Raw genomic sequence first — 13,435 nt, 5'->3', positions numbered from 1 at the left:
ATTTGTGCCGAAGGAGACACTTGTGATGCACTTCCATTTTTCTGACCAAAAATGTGGTTAGAATTCTCGTGTTAAACAAAGCCAAAGTTTCAGATAATGAGGTTATCGCATTTGAAAGATGTTTGGGAGGTATTTGAACGCTCGGTTTCAGAGAGGTTTTTCTAACACTGGCTTGCTGTGACATCACAAGGAGCTCTATTACTGCCCTCCCCACAGCTGTGCTTGGCTCTGTTTACGGTTGTTAGCTATGGCTCCCGGGAAATCTGTCTATGAGGCCAGCTCAGGCAGAAGTGGTTGGAGCTTAAGAATCCCAGCAAGAGAAAAATATTTTCATATTTTCACGTGTGGACATTTCATGTACATAAGTAAGTTTAACCACTCATCCGTCCAAAGTGCTGTTTCACAGTTGAACGCCGTGGTGGCAATATTAGCCCCCTGTCCCGTCAGAAATTAAATGACAGTTTTCTTCTTGAACACTCAACGAACAGAGTTGCTGGCGAGCAGCGAGAAGCTGCAGTATTTAGCTGCAGAGAGATTTCAGTGACCTGATAAGTAGAAGCTGCTGAATGCTCGAATACTTATCATGAGCCCGTTAATGATGGAGCACGTTATCTGTGCTATGCTCAGCGCTCCTCATCCCTTCAAACTCTCTGTGCCAATCAAAACAGGAACAAAGCAGTAGGTGTCAGAAAGAAATCAGGATCAGCATTTGTTGTTTGTCCAGAAATAACAACACTTAGGTTGCCCTTTGTGTAATACTTGAACAATCAATATTAATCTTTAAAAAATGTTTCTCTCATACGCCTTTGTGGTAATTACACCTGGGTCAGCACTGGTTAGTTCTGTGGCCGCACAGTCAAGTTTTCAGTCTAGGTTTCAGCTCTAGTCATTCAAATATGCATATTTGATTGATTAAGGACTGTCCATGGGTGTGAATGTGAATGGTTGTCTGTCTGCCCGTCACACCAGACACGTATTGCGGTGTATCCGCCATACTCACCGGATATGTCACTCATTGAGCATGTTTGGGAAGCTTTGCATCACCTTTAATGGTGTGAGGTTTTTTTTTGGAGTGGCCTTTCTTTGTGATAATAGAAATTGTTTCTAGGTGATTTTAGGTTTCTAACTTATAATGGTATGCAAAATCATCATCACAATATAAACAATGTTGCCCCACTTTTAGTTCCAAAAATGCACGTAGAGTGCACTTGACCCAGGAGTTTGTGAGGTATTTTTTTTCTTGCAGGCTTGCATGTACGTAGATGAAAAATGATAAATCCAATGCAGCCAGCTGCAGTCTAGTCGCAAATTATGCTGAATATGGAAATCTGCCACAGGAAAAGCCCTGTGTGAGAGAAGACGAGGTTGCGTCTTACATAATGGCCAGGACTGTATTTTCCCAACAAACTTGTTAGTTGCCTCAGAACAGTTTCTTGTTGCTGTAGCAACACATACTGAAGTTCTTTTGCAGCCACTATGGAGTTCAGCGAGTAATAAGAAGTACAGTTGTTATTTACATCAGAGTAACAACTGCATGCCTGATTCAGTCTATGAGTCCACAAAGACATAAACACTACAGATCGTCAGAGCATGTTGGAATTTACAATGTCCAGTCAGAGGAAGACGGCTAAAGTCTTTTACCCTCTAATGTAATTCACCCCCACCCCCGGCAGCCACTATGCAGAGGGCAACCAAAATTACTTTTGGGAGATGAAGTGATACGGACAGTCCACTTCAGATCCTTGTCTTGTACGCGGCTCCTCTATAGTCAGCCATAACAATACAAGTCAATTAGCATGTTAAAAGACTCGCAGTGATGTTAATCAGGAAATAATCTGGAAATCAGGAATATTCAGTGCAAAGGGGGCATGAGAGGCTGGAAATGAACCATACTAATAGACTTGCTATGCAAAGGGTTTTTAATGCAATAATGATCACATTCACTGTGTCTAATTTACAACATAGACGTCACCCCATTAATTTGCATGGAGATATTCAAAAACAACACAGTCACCCGCTCTTTAACACATTCTGATTTGGAGTGAGGAAGGTTGCATGTCACTCCAGGGAATGGAGGTGAACCTGGACGATTCTGACTGTAAAATGCAATTAGTTTAAGTGCCTGTCCCAGTGTTTTACTGGCCTGATTTCGCAGCAGGGAAATGAATGAAGCGCTATTGACAATGCCCTGGGTGGGCTCTAAATACAGCATATAATAAATATTTAGCAGCGAATGCCTGAGAAGCCAAGAAGCACATATCACCCTTCTACAGATGTACTAATAAGTGATGTGCGGCTTTCATATGCAATTATTATAAGACTGCATTCACTTCGTCAACTTTATTGGTCTTTTTTTAAAGGTATTTTTCTGATTTGTGAGCGCATCTACCTTGCAAGGTTGGCCTATTCTCTTAAGATAAGAATACCATTAAACCATAAACAATTGTGTGACCAACATGCTAACCACCACACCGTGCAGCATAATAATAATTATTATTAGACAAGGTGTGTATTATGTAAAAATAACACAGGCTGTTAATGAGAGTACTGAAAGCTTGCAACAGTGATCTTGTCAGACGACCATGTGACACAGTCATAGTGAAATGTAGTGGAAATAAGCACATTGATGCTGACTTGACAGTCAACATCTGTACCAAAGCACCCTTCTGGGAGCAGGCACACTTTCATGTGCTTCCCCAGGCAGTTACTAAAAGCACATGATTCTAGTAGTAATTCAATGCAGAGAGCAGACTGATTTAGTTTCCCTCTCAGATCCACAACACAAGCAGCTGTAATGGGATTGCTATGAGATGTGGAAAACACGACTACGGACTTTCACAAGGACTGGACTGGATTTTAGCAGCTGCTGTTTCACACTAAAACGTGTAACAGGGAGAAAGAATGAACTAAAAAAAATCAACATCTTGAGGTGCACTAACTCTGACAGCAACACATGACAATGATTGGTAACAGGCCAAACTGCAGCCTCTGCTTGTCTACCAGGCTCCAGTAAGGTGAACAGTACGCACACATATATATTTATATGCGTGGAAGAATCTGTGTGCTGTCAGATGGAGGCACGGAGGAAAGAGAGTGGGTGAAGCATGGGTCACTAAACCGGTGGACACAGTTTGACAGCGGAGAGACATCAGGTGCTAAACAAGACTAAAATGGAGTTGGACTTAGGCATATTTTCCATCCTTCCATCAATGGAAGTAGTCAGATTAAAATTCTTTGACAAAAAAAATTCTTGTTGCACTTAAATAGGTCAGTATCACTCTCTACAAAGGCTGATGATGACAAAAGACAATGCACCAGTGATTCATGATTCATTACCACTTTACCTCTAAAAATCCTCCACAAAATAAAAGCACAGAGTGCAACGTACATTTCACAAAAAAATTACTTGATTGTTCCTCCCGCATGGCTGCATGGCGACCAACGCATGCAGACCACACAGCTACGAGACCTGGGTTCGAGTCCACCCTTAGCCATCTCTGTGTGGAGTTTGCATATGTGGCTTTTCTCCGGGTACTCCGGTTTCCTCCCACATTCCAAAAACATGCTAGGTTAATTGGCGACTCCAAATTGTCCATAGGTATGAATGTGAGTGTGAATGGTTGTTTGTCTATATGTGCCCTGTGATTGGCTGGCAACCAGTCCAGGATGTACCCCGCCTCTCACCCAAAGACAGCTGGGATAGGCTCCAGCGTCCGAGCGATGTGAGGATAAGCGGTAGAAAATGAATGAATGAATGTTCCTCCTGCAGTTAACTAATTCAATACCAAAGACGTCTTTATACATTTTTATAAACGCGAAGGTTCAATCCAAAAGACCTTTACGTTTGCATTAAGCACCAAACATTTGATCTAAAAACATATTGGCAATCAAATCACAAGGTTGGTATCGTAGATTGGATAAGCGGGGAGGAAGTCTCATTAATATGATTGGCTGGTAAATACCTTTAATAGAGCCAATCAGATTTCCTCTTGAATATTTATGAGAGCATGCCAACTGTGCATCAAATGTACCCTTTGTACTTCATCAAGTACTGTATAATGAAATAGATCATTAAAGAAAGTGTTTTTAAATCTAGAAATATTTGGCTGTGGGGTATAAAAAGTGTAAAAATGATCGACCCCTTCGTACCTCAAGCCACCCCATCAAGAGTCTCCTTTGGTGGTTCTCTTGATCATGTGCTTCCATCCTTGAGCCGCAGGTTGCTCAATAAGGATCGAGAGCATCACAGGTAAGATGAAAGCGTTAGTCATTACCAGGGGCCACATGCAATGCACTGGAATGTGTGACAGTCGCCAGCTGTGTCCCATTTAAAAAAAAATGTTTTTCCAAACTCAGTGTGTCTAATCTGATAAGCAAATGCAGCAGTGACTCTCTGACACTCACTGTTAAGCGTATACATGCACCATGTTTATACAACCCTAGACCACAATATTCTATGTGCTTTAAAAAATCAGCCAAAATCATCCAAAATGTACATTCCGTGTGTCTTATTCAGTAAAAATACTGTAAAATTAAATTTCAAAGTGCTCCTGAAAAGGGGGACACAATAAGTACATATTATTGTGTGATTGTATGACACTTCTACGGACAAGACAATGATTCCAGGTGGACAGTTATATCCGTAAAATAGTGTTTGTGTATCAAATACCCAGACAATTTTTTTCCATCTCAATGTGCCCACCCCTGACTTTTCAGTTGATGAAACCCAAGGTATAGATTCACAAGACACATAAACACTTTTGTACTGGAGCATTTTATTTATTTATTTTTACCAAACAAGCCCTCTGGGCTTCCTGATTTTTGAATGACACCGGCTGCTTGTTGAGAAGAATATGTGCTTTCATGTAATGAAATGTTAACCGAACGCTCCACTTAAACAATAAACATACAATAAAATACATTGTGATCAAATAATTTTCCTGGTGCATGATGGCGCACCCTATGCAGTGGTAATTTCGAGTAGCGTCCAAGCTCGCCATCTCCGACTTGGTCTATTCTCGGCATAGGCGAAGCAAACTGTGCAGTGGTAAATTGACTGACAAGCACACAGTGAACACATGTCACCAAAACCTGACAGGCAGGTTTTTCAGAGTGTCAGGCACATTTCAATGCAATAAACAATCACAGCAACCACTCTTTAATGTAACCGTCTGAACCAGCATGTACATTTTTGTAGTAATTGTCCCATTACATCTAATATCAGATCAAAGACGTCTCACCTAATGAGAACTCAACCTTAAGGCAGCTAAAAATATGATGACAACTAATGAGTTCACATTTCTCAGCCAACCACAAACAGCCACGGCATCCGATAGGGCGGATACATTGATCTCATGATGATCTCATTTCTTCTCATTCAAAGAGAAAAAAAGAGAATGAAAAATAATGTGAACCACAGTTGTGCATGATGTCGGCAATTTTACCAGACTTTCATTCGGCAAGCACCTCTGCATATATTCTGCTTTTTTGCTGGCTTTTTGGCAACACTAATTCAAAGGGCAGCCACATAGCACGGATTACGTCATATAAAGCAGAGTGCCCTTATGCCACTCGATTTAATGGCCCAATGAAACACAATGAACCAGGACATTTTCATCACTTTCAACAAAAAAACTAAACAGGACGAACAGGGCAGGACGTTAAAAGCAGGAAAAGTATTGGGAGACACATGAGAATATGTATACATAATTTATTTGGATGAACTTGATTCACTAATAACGTAACACGCAGTAACATGTTGTATCATATGACAAGTTGAAACTACAAAAGTGCATCTCAGCAAATCAGACAACATCCTCCTACAGCAATATTGACCTCAAGGCTATTGTGTGCCTTTAATTAGGCAAGTGTATGTGTGATTCTCAGCATTAAACTGTTTGGCTGTTTTCAAATGCACAACAAAAGGCAGGACTGAAATCAATTAAAGTGCCTGTGATATCGCTCTCACCCTCATTTCCATATCCAACAAGGTGAGACGCAGAGGGTAACTACAGCATCACCGCTGCGTCCAGATTAGCTTCAAATGTTTGTCCTTGAGGCCTGAGATTTTGGTATTCATTACGTATAGGCAGACACAATAAATGGCTACACCTGCAACAGTAACTTCACCATGAGCGTTTGGGTTATGTATTTGATTCTTTTCTCATTATGTGCTGACGTGATTCGAATTATTTAAACAGATGCAGGCTTATGTGATCGTACTTGACTTGACAATGACATTGCATGTGTTTCCGGTCATTTACGGCTCAAGAGGGAACACTCTAAGAACAGGGGAAGGAAATGTTAACCAAAGACAAAAGCAATGCATGTGGCGAGGCATGGCTTAAATGGATTGCTGTTGTTTTGATTGAATGTCACCAAAATTTGAGCAAGAGATGATCAAACTGTTAAGTCAACGCAAACATAATAACATAATAATCATAATAATAACACAGGATACTATTACGTCGCAGACCAAGGGTCTCAAACATGTTATTTCCTCAGTAATATGTGAAATAAAAAGGAATGTGGAAATTATGTGCAAATTACACATTTCCCAGCATGCTTTGCTATAGTTAAAATGATTGCTTTTCACTGTGTTCTGCCTTTTAAGATGTCGATTTGTACAGACAGGGTGTAATCGTTTCAAAATTCTCTAGTTTTTAGTCGTGTACAATTAAATTATTTCGATTTTTGGTCTGAATCTGGCATCCTTATTAAGACTTGTGAATTAAACAAGTACATACAATATTGCCTCCTCGTACTTTGGTATAGGACAAACAATTAAAAAACAACAAAAAAACCTTAAACCGTATTAGGAAAGCAGGAAGTGAACAAATGTAACAGTTACTGATTGTAAAAGTACCAGATGGAGGGGTAGGATTTAATAAGCTTTGCTTCTTCCTACTCCTTTTGGACATGTGGAACTGTGAACTGATTATGTGATCACTAAATTGTAATCTGATGCATGTTCAAATGAAATAAAACCATTACCATTACCATTACCATTTTTAAAATTAAAATTTGCGAGTACATAGCGGAGGAATCGTTTTTTAGAGCATATATAAAGTTTATCATATGTTTACATATGATCAATATCAATAATATCAATCATTTCAATTATCACTATGTACAGTATACATATATATCATGTTAAATACTACACACATCATGTAATCTTTACCATTAGCATGCCAATATCTTTCCAATATAGCCTTTCATTACCTGGAGTCAACAAACTGAAATGTAAACACTCGCCCCGTGTATAGTATTCTACTGACAAAATAACATTGTGAGGCTGTAGCCAGCTTTTCAGCTAGAAAGAACACCCTGAAAAGCTCTCTTTAAATCGCCCCCATAATTTAGTAATTAGTAATGCATCATCAGTATATGGTACTAACCTCATCTCATTTGCAAAAAAGTATGGAGTGCAAGGTGAAACTCATGAAATCCCTGTTGCGGTGTAAAATGACTTCCTTACACCGTCGTTACTGCCACCACCTGGAGTTTATACATTCAGGAAATTGAAGAACATTATGCTCTGAAACCAATCTATAGCTTAAACCTTTATCTATAATTGTCAATTGACATCTCACTGAATGGCAACATATGACTACTGAAGCACAGCGAGGTATTCATTTGCTGCAATACATCTACAATGTTGCCCCTCACAAAGCCAAATTAAATCATCCAAAAACAGTTCTCAGGGTTTTATAACATTGCAGCACAAACAAAAGCCCCATTCATGAATTAAAATGTATAAAGTTTTGTGATGATTGATGGAAAACGAGGAGGACAGCCTATGTTTTGACCCATAGCTGTAGACCTCCTGGCCGAATGTTGCTAATGTAGGCAACAAGGTGTAGATTCAGGATGGTAGGCATCCCTCATTCACAGCTCCACATTGTGTCACAGTTACCCCCAGTGACCCCCATTGAGGATGGCGCATGGATTAATATATCCTAAGGTCCACATCAGACGTATTCACAGCCCTTGAAGAAATGAGGGGGGGTGTTTTGGGTCAGGACACCGTACACACAATTAACCCAAGTGGTATTTTGGCAATCATCTGTTAGATGATTGGATGAAAGGGGTCAGCTATTGTGTCTTGAAGTTGGTTTGTCACAGGAAGTGCTTTGATTGAACAGTCATGGCTGATGAAAGAGTCAATTTCAGTTATCATATCAAGAAAAGCAAAACGGAAGCTGTCAAAGTGCTTTGAGATATTTTACATAACTTGACATAGGCTAAAACAGGGTTCAAACAGCACACACATGCTAAACACATCCATCCATTTTTTTATGCCGCTTATCCTCACGAGGGAGGGGGTATGCTGGAGCATATCGGGGTACACCATGATAAAACATCGTGACAGCCTGCTGACAGTAACCGGCTAACATGATTACATAACTTTTAATGCCGCAAGAAGCAGTTTTGTTAGCAATAATGAAAATGTTGTTTTTTTCCGGGATCAATTTCCTAAAGTCTTACTTTCGGTCCTCTGAGCATGTGTTTTATAGGTGGCTACAAAGTCTTAGTCAGACTAAAGGCAATGGATTTTTGGGGCCGATGGGAAATGAGTCTGACCCACTCAATTCAGTTTGTGTTCACTTGATTTGCACCGACGTTAATAGCTAATAGAGCTGTGAATAGAGCAGTTACATTACAGCGGTGTTCACTCCCAACATATTAATCGTAGAGTTCCATCATAGAAATTTGTTTACAGAAAAAAACTAATTATTAGGATTAATTATTTTAATTACATGCAACCTGAAAGACAGGCATTTGCAACATATTCTGAAAACCTTGTATTTTTTTGCATCAAATGAGCAAAATATCACAATAAACCAGGGCTGTCCTAACTTTGTCTACTGATGGACAATATATATATTTCAAGAAAAAACAGGGGAAAAAGCTTACTAATAGTACGAACTTTTTCTCTTAAAAAACCCCCAAAATATTCTTCTTAAATGTCTTATTGTATAATAAATGTTCTTCTTAAATAATCTTTGTAAATGTTATTTTGGTAGTATTTTGACTAATTCCCTTTTCATAACATTTTCCCCAACCTAATTTTCCAGAACTTGCACATTTTTTTTCAATTTTTTCTCGTATTATGACTTGTTAAAAATAATGTTGTTTTTCTTTAATATTTAAATTTTTCCTTGTACATTTTCTTGTGAGTTTTCTTGTTAAATTATTAGGTTTGCCACAAGATCAGGGTGTCACGTGACAAGATTACTCCTTCAGAAAAAAAATCTTGTGTGCACTAGGCCTGGGACGATAATAAATACATAAATTAGTCACACAATAAATGAAAAATTAACTTGAGAATTTTTCCGGCCTCAATGCATTGCCATGTGCATGTGTGTTTTCATCGGCATATTGGCATGTTTGTTGCATAGAACAACGGCATGAACGGCGTGAGCCCTTCTGTCAGTCATACACTGCGGGTGGAAGCGGGTAGAATACACACAGTAGCATACACATTTTGAAACCCCTGCATTAAAGAGGTGGCTGCCAAACATGCTAATTTCAATATTAGCATGTTTAACTTGCTGGTGGAAAATGATATTCGAATAACATTTTGCAAATATTTGCCCAATCCAATCCAAGTATTAGTCAGCTAAAACATGTGGTTAATGTGTTGGTTAATGAGTGAATACTGTTGTACTGTATAATGGCGACATTGCACTTGTCTCTCTTGTCATGTTGGGTCAATGACTTCGGCCGTGTCAACCAGTCCCGACCTTATCTCTGTGACCTAAATTCGATGCATGGGTATAAGGTCTAAATGGTGCATTACAGTGAATCCAGTCTTCAGGACCATGCCCGAGTAAATTCTTGTTTCACAAACCGCATGTCAGAATAATGTCAAATGTCAATGACATCATCGCGGTGGCATTGCTCATGAGACGGAACATGATGTGCAAATCCAAACAGGTAGAAATAGGAGCTCATGATTCATCGAAGCAATGACCTGGCAGTAACCATCAGCCATTCACACTCCCAATCCACTTTTCGGAGATCTTCTTAGTCTATACCAGGGGTCAGCAACCCGCGGCTCCAGAGCCGCATGTGGCTCTCCAGTCTCTTTGTTGCGGCTCCCTTTGCAATGCTTGAATATTTTTTAAGCACCCGAGTGGTGAAAATGCACATCTTCGTTATGAGTTTACAAAAATCCAACTTTGTGTGAGACCATGAATGCATCCTGACTGAGTTCTGACTGGTGACTGAATGAGCAGACAGGATGCTATCCAGTTCTCTCTGACAGGTTAACATGAAGGGAAATGAGTAATACTTTGAGTTATTTGAGTTATTAATTATTATTAATGAGTTATTTGACGATTCTAAAAAATAAATTAGAGCTCATTTAAAAACAAAAGTTTATCTCCAGTACTAGCAAGAGTACTCCAACTCGTCTTTTTTTTTTTTTCCCTCCAATGTTGTTTTAAACATACAACGTTTTGCGGCTCCAGGCTATTTTTCTTTAGTGGGCAAGTGGGTGAAATGGCTCTTTTCATAGTAAAGGTTGCCGACCCCTGGTCTATACATAGTGCTTGTGATTCAGAGGTGAGCCAGTGCATTATCTCACATTACCGGTCACTCATTCTGCTTGGATAACAAAGCAATGAATCAGCAGAGCCACCATGAATGGAAGTTGCATTCAAATTGTGAATATAGGATGGCAATACTAATCAAAGTAGTACAGGGTGCTACTCGATAACCCATGGCTGGCTAAAACTCACCTCTGAACCCTCAATGTCGCTTCATTTCCTCCACGTGCAACACACTCGGGCACATGTTTTATTCATTCATTCATTCATTCATTTTCAGCTGTCTTTGGGCGAGAGGCAATGTACATCCTGGACTGGTCGCCAGCCAATCACAGGGCACATATAGACAAACAACCATTCACACTCACATTCATACCTATGGACAATTTGGAGTCGCCAATTAACCTAGCATGTTTTCATCGCCGAGAGTGGAATTGAACCCTGGTCTCCTAGCTGTGAGGTCTGCACACTAACCACCACAGTTGTATTAATTTCTTAAATGGCCTATTGTATCTACTATTTTGAGTAATATGAATGTAAAAGTGTATGGTGAATATGGGTGCTATTACTGTATTACTGTAACAACAGTCTATGTTTGATATTCCAAATGTGAGAAGAAGAAGGATGAGAAAGATGCGAGACGGAAAACACAAGCTCATTAGGACTCCTATTAAAGATAATTTTCCCACCTGATCTGAAATGTTAATGGTCAATTAGAGGTGACTCAGAACCTTCACCCTTTGTTCCATTTTCACCGTGTTTGAAATAAAGCTTTTTTTTATCGGCCATTATACTTCCATCAGAGCGAGTTTTCTTTGTATAAATCTGTCATGCTGTTCAGTCGACTCAAATGAAAATGATCAATGAACAGAATTGAGCCTATTCTCCGATTGGTGGGCGACAGACACCAGGCACTTCAGTACTTAAGACTACTGGCGTCCGTATGACTGATTCATGGATGTCGGAACGCATTGGCTGTTTGAGCTCTCGTCACACTCCGGGGCATTGGATTCAGATTCCGAGGATTCAGAAGTTGGTTTACTGTACCCTTGGAGACCTGAGAGGAAGCTGCAGCACCGAAGACTTTGGTGGTGCAGCTTGAAGGGCAGAGGATGCAGCTTAATAGAATTGAAAGATGGATGTTACGGCTCAGATGATTTTGGAAGGGGACAGCCATGCCTGGAGACTTTGGGCATACTCCCACTGGGTCCGATGTACCATGCTGAAGCATGATTACCTCTCACATGTCTGTATCCTGCTAGCTGGTACAACTCACTCATGCCCAATCCCCCTTACATCTGGCAACATGTGTTACAAACAGGAATGTGTGATATTATCGGCCGATATACAAATGAGATATTTCTGTCAATAATGATATCAGTGCTAGCTCTGTATGTAAAAACCCATGCAAGCATGAGGAAAACATGCAAACTCCAAGCCGGGAATCAAACACAGAACCTGCTGACTTTGAAGCAGACAAGGTAACTACATCCATCCGTCCATTTTCTATGCCGCTTATCCTCACTAGGGTCATGGGTATGCTGGAGCCTATCCCAGCTGTCTTTGGGCGAGAGGCGCGGTACACCCTGGACTGGTCGCCAGCCAATCACAGGGCACATATAGACAAACAACCATTCACAGTCACATTCATACCTATGGATAATTTGGAGTCGACAATTAACCTATCATGTTTTTGGAATGTGGGACCGGAATACCTGGAGAAGAATGCAAACTCCACAGAGAGATGCCCAAGTGGAGAACCAAACCCCAGTCTTCCCAAGTTAACTTAATTCTTGTAATATTATGACGTTATTCCCTTAAAATAAAAACAATATTCTGGCAGTCTAAACACAGTACTGTACACCCACTGATGGAAACTAAAATGGCAAAATAGCCTCAGTCATTTGTGCTTTTAGAATTAATATTTGTGCTATTTTACTTTTTGAGCTATAAGATATTATTTGATAGGATTTGAATTATCCCCCCCCCCCCCCCCCCCCCATTTGCTCCAATTTAAACCCAAACAATCCGTCATTTGTGCTGGCAAAAAATGCCCCATCATACAGACACTGATACAGCACTATTACTAACCTGACTGCAGAACTGTCACTGTAACATTGGACTAAGCCGCTTCATAAAAACAGGTGAAGCGGAACATTACTCATGGAACCTCCTGTGTCGAAGGGGGGGGCACACATCTCTTTGTTTAAGTGTCCCAGAACGGAGACAAGCCAACCCCGGAATCCATCTGCATTAAGCAATGTTACAAATTGCTTTGTTAAAAATAATTTGCAAGTCACTTGCCAAAATAGGGTATGTTGATTATGATATGCAAATTGTCAACCCTGCAGCAGAGTGTGAAAGCAGAGTTATTATATTTCAATCTCTAAAAGTAAAAAAAAAAATGTCCACACTGTCTTGCTGTACTCACACTGAAGCTTGATGAGACGTAATAACGGAGCTCTCTGTCATAACTTCTCCCCTTACAGCTTCTGGCCTCATTATTTTGCCTAGTACATTTTTATTTATTTTTATGTCACATACTGTGCCGGAGGGCTCTCTTTGAGGCATTAAAAACAGATTTTCAAAAATGTACTGAAGGGTGGGAGTGTAAAAATATCAAGGTGAGGGAGGGTTCGGGAAAGACAATGCAGGCTTCAGAAAGCTGAGGGAGCAATTCTGGTTACTTGATGATGAGCTCAAAAGATTGCTTTGCCACTGCACTTTTTCTTCCACCTGCTAACGGGTAAAAAAAAAAAAATAGCTTGCAGTTTTAATTGCATGCATCCTTAATCCCACTTTACTGGGCAGCTGCAGGCAATCTTAAAATGTCATATTTGCTTCAAACTTCCTCTCTCTCTCTCTCTCTCTCTCTCTGA

At 40.0% G+C, this 13,435-nt stretch overlaps 1 protein-coding gene across 11 annotated transcripts in view; it reads right to left on the bottom strand.

The window, feature by feature from the left end:
• dlgap2a (discs, large (Drosophila) homolog-associated protein 2a) overlaps window positions 1-13,435 on the bottom strand; it is a 152,102-nt gene that overhangs the window by 68,033 nt on the left and 70,634 nt on the right. The window lies entirely within an intron of this gene.

The sequence above is a fragment of the Doryrhamphus excisus genome, chromosome 13, assembly GCF_030265055.1.
Source record: "Doryrhamphus excisus isolate RoL2022-K1 chromosome 13, RoL_Dexc_1.0, whole genome shotgun sequence".
NCBI classification, from domain to species: domain Eukaryota; kingdom Metazoa; phylum Chordata; class Actinopteri; order Syngnathiformes; family Syngnathidae; genus Doryrhamphus; species Doryrhamphus excisus.
Note: the sequence above shows the minus strand (reverse complement) of the source record. Positions and strands in the feature narration are given on the sequence as shown.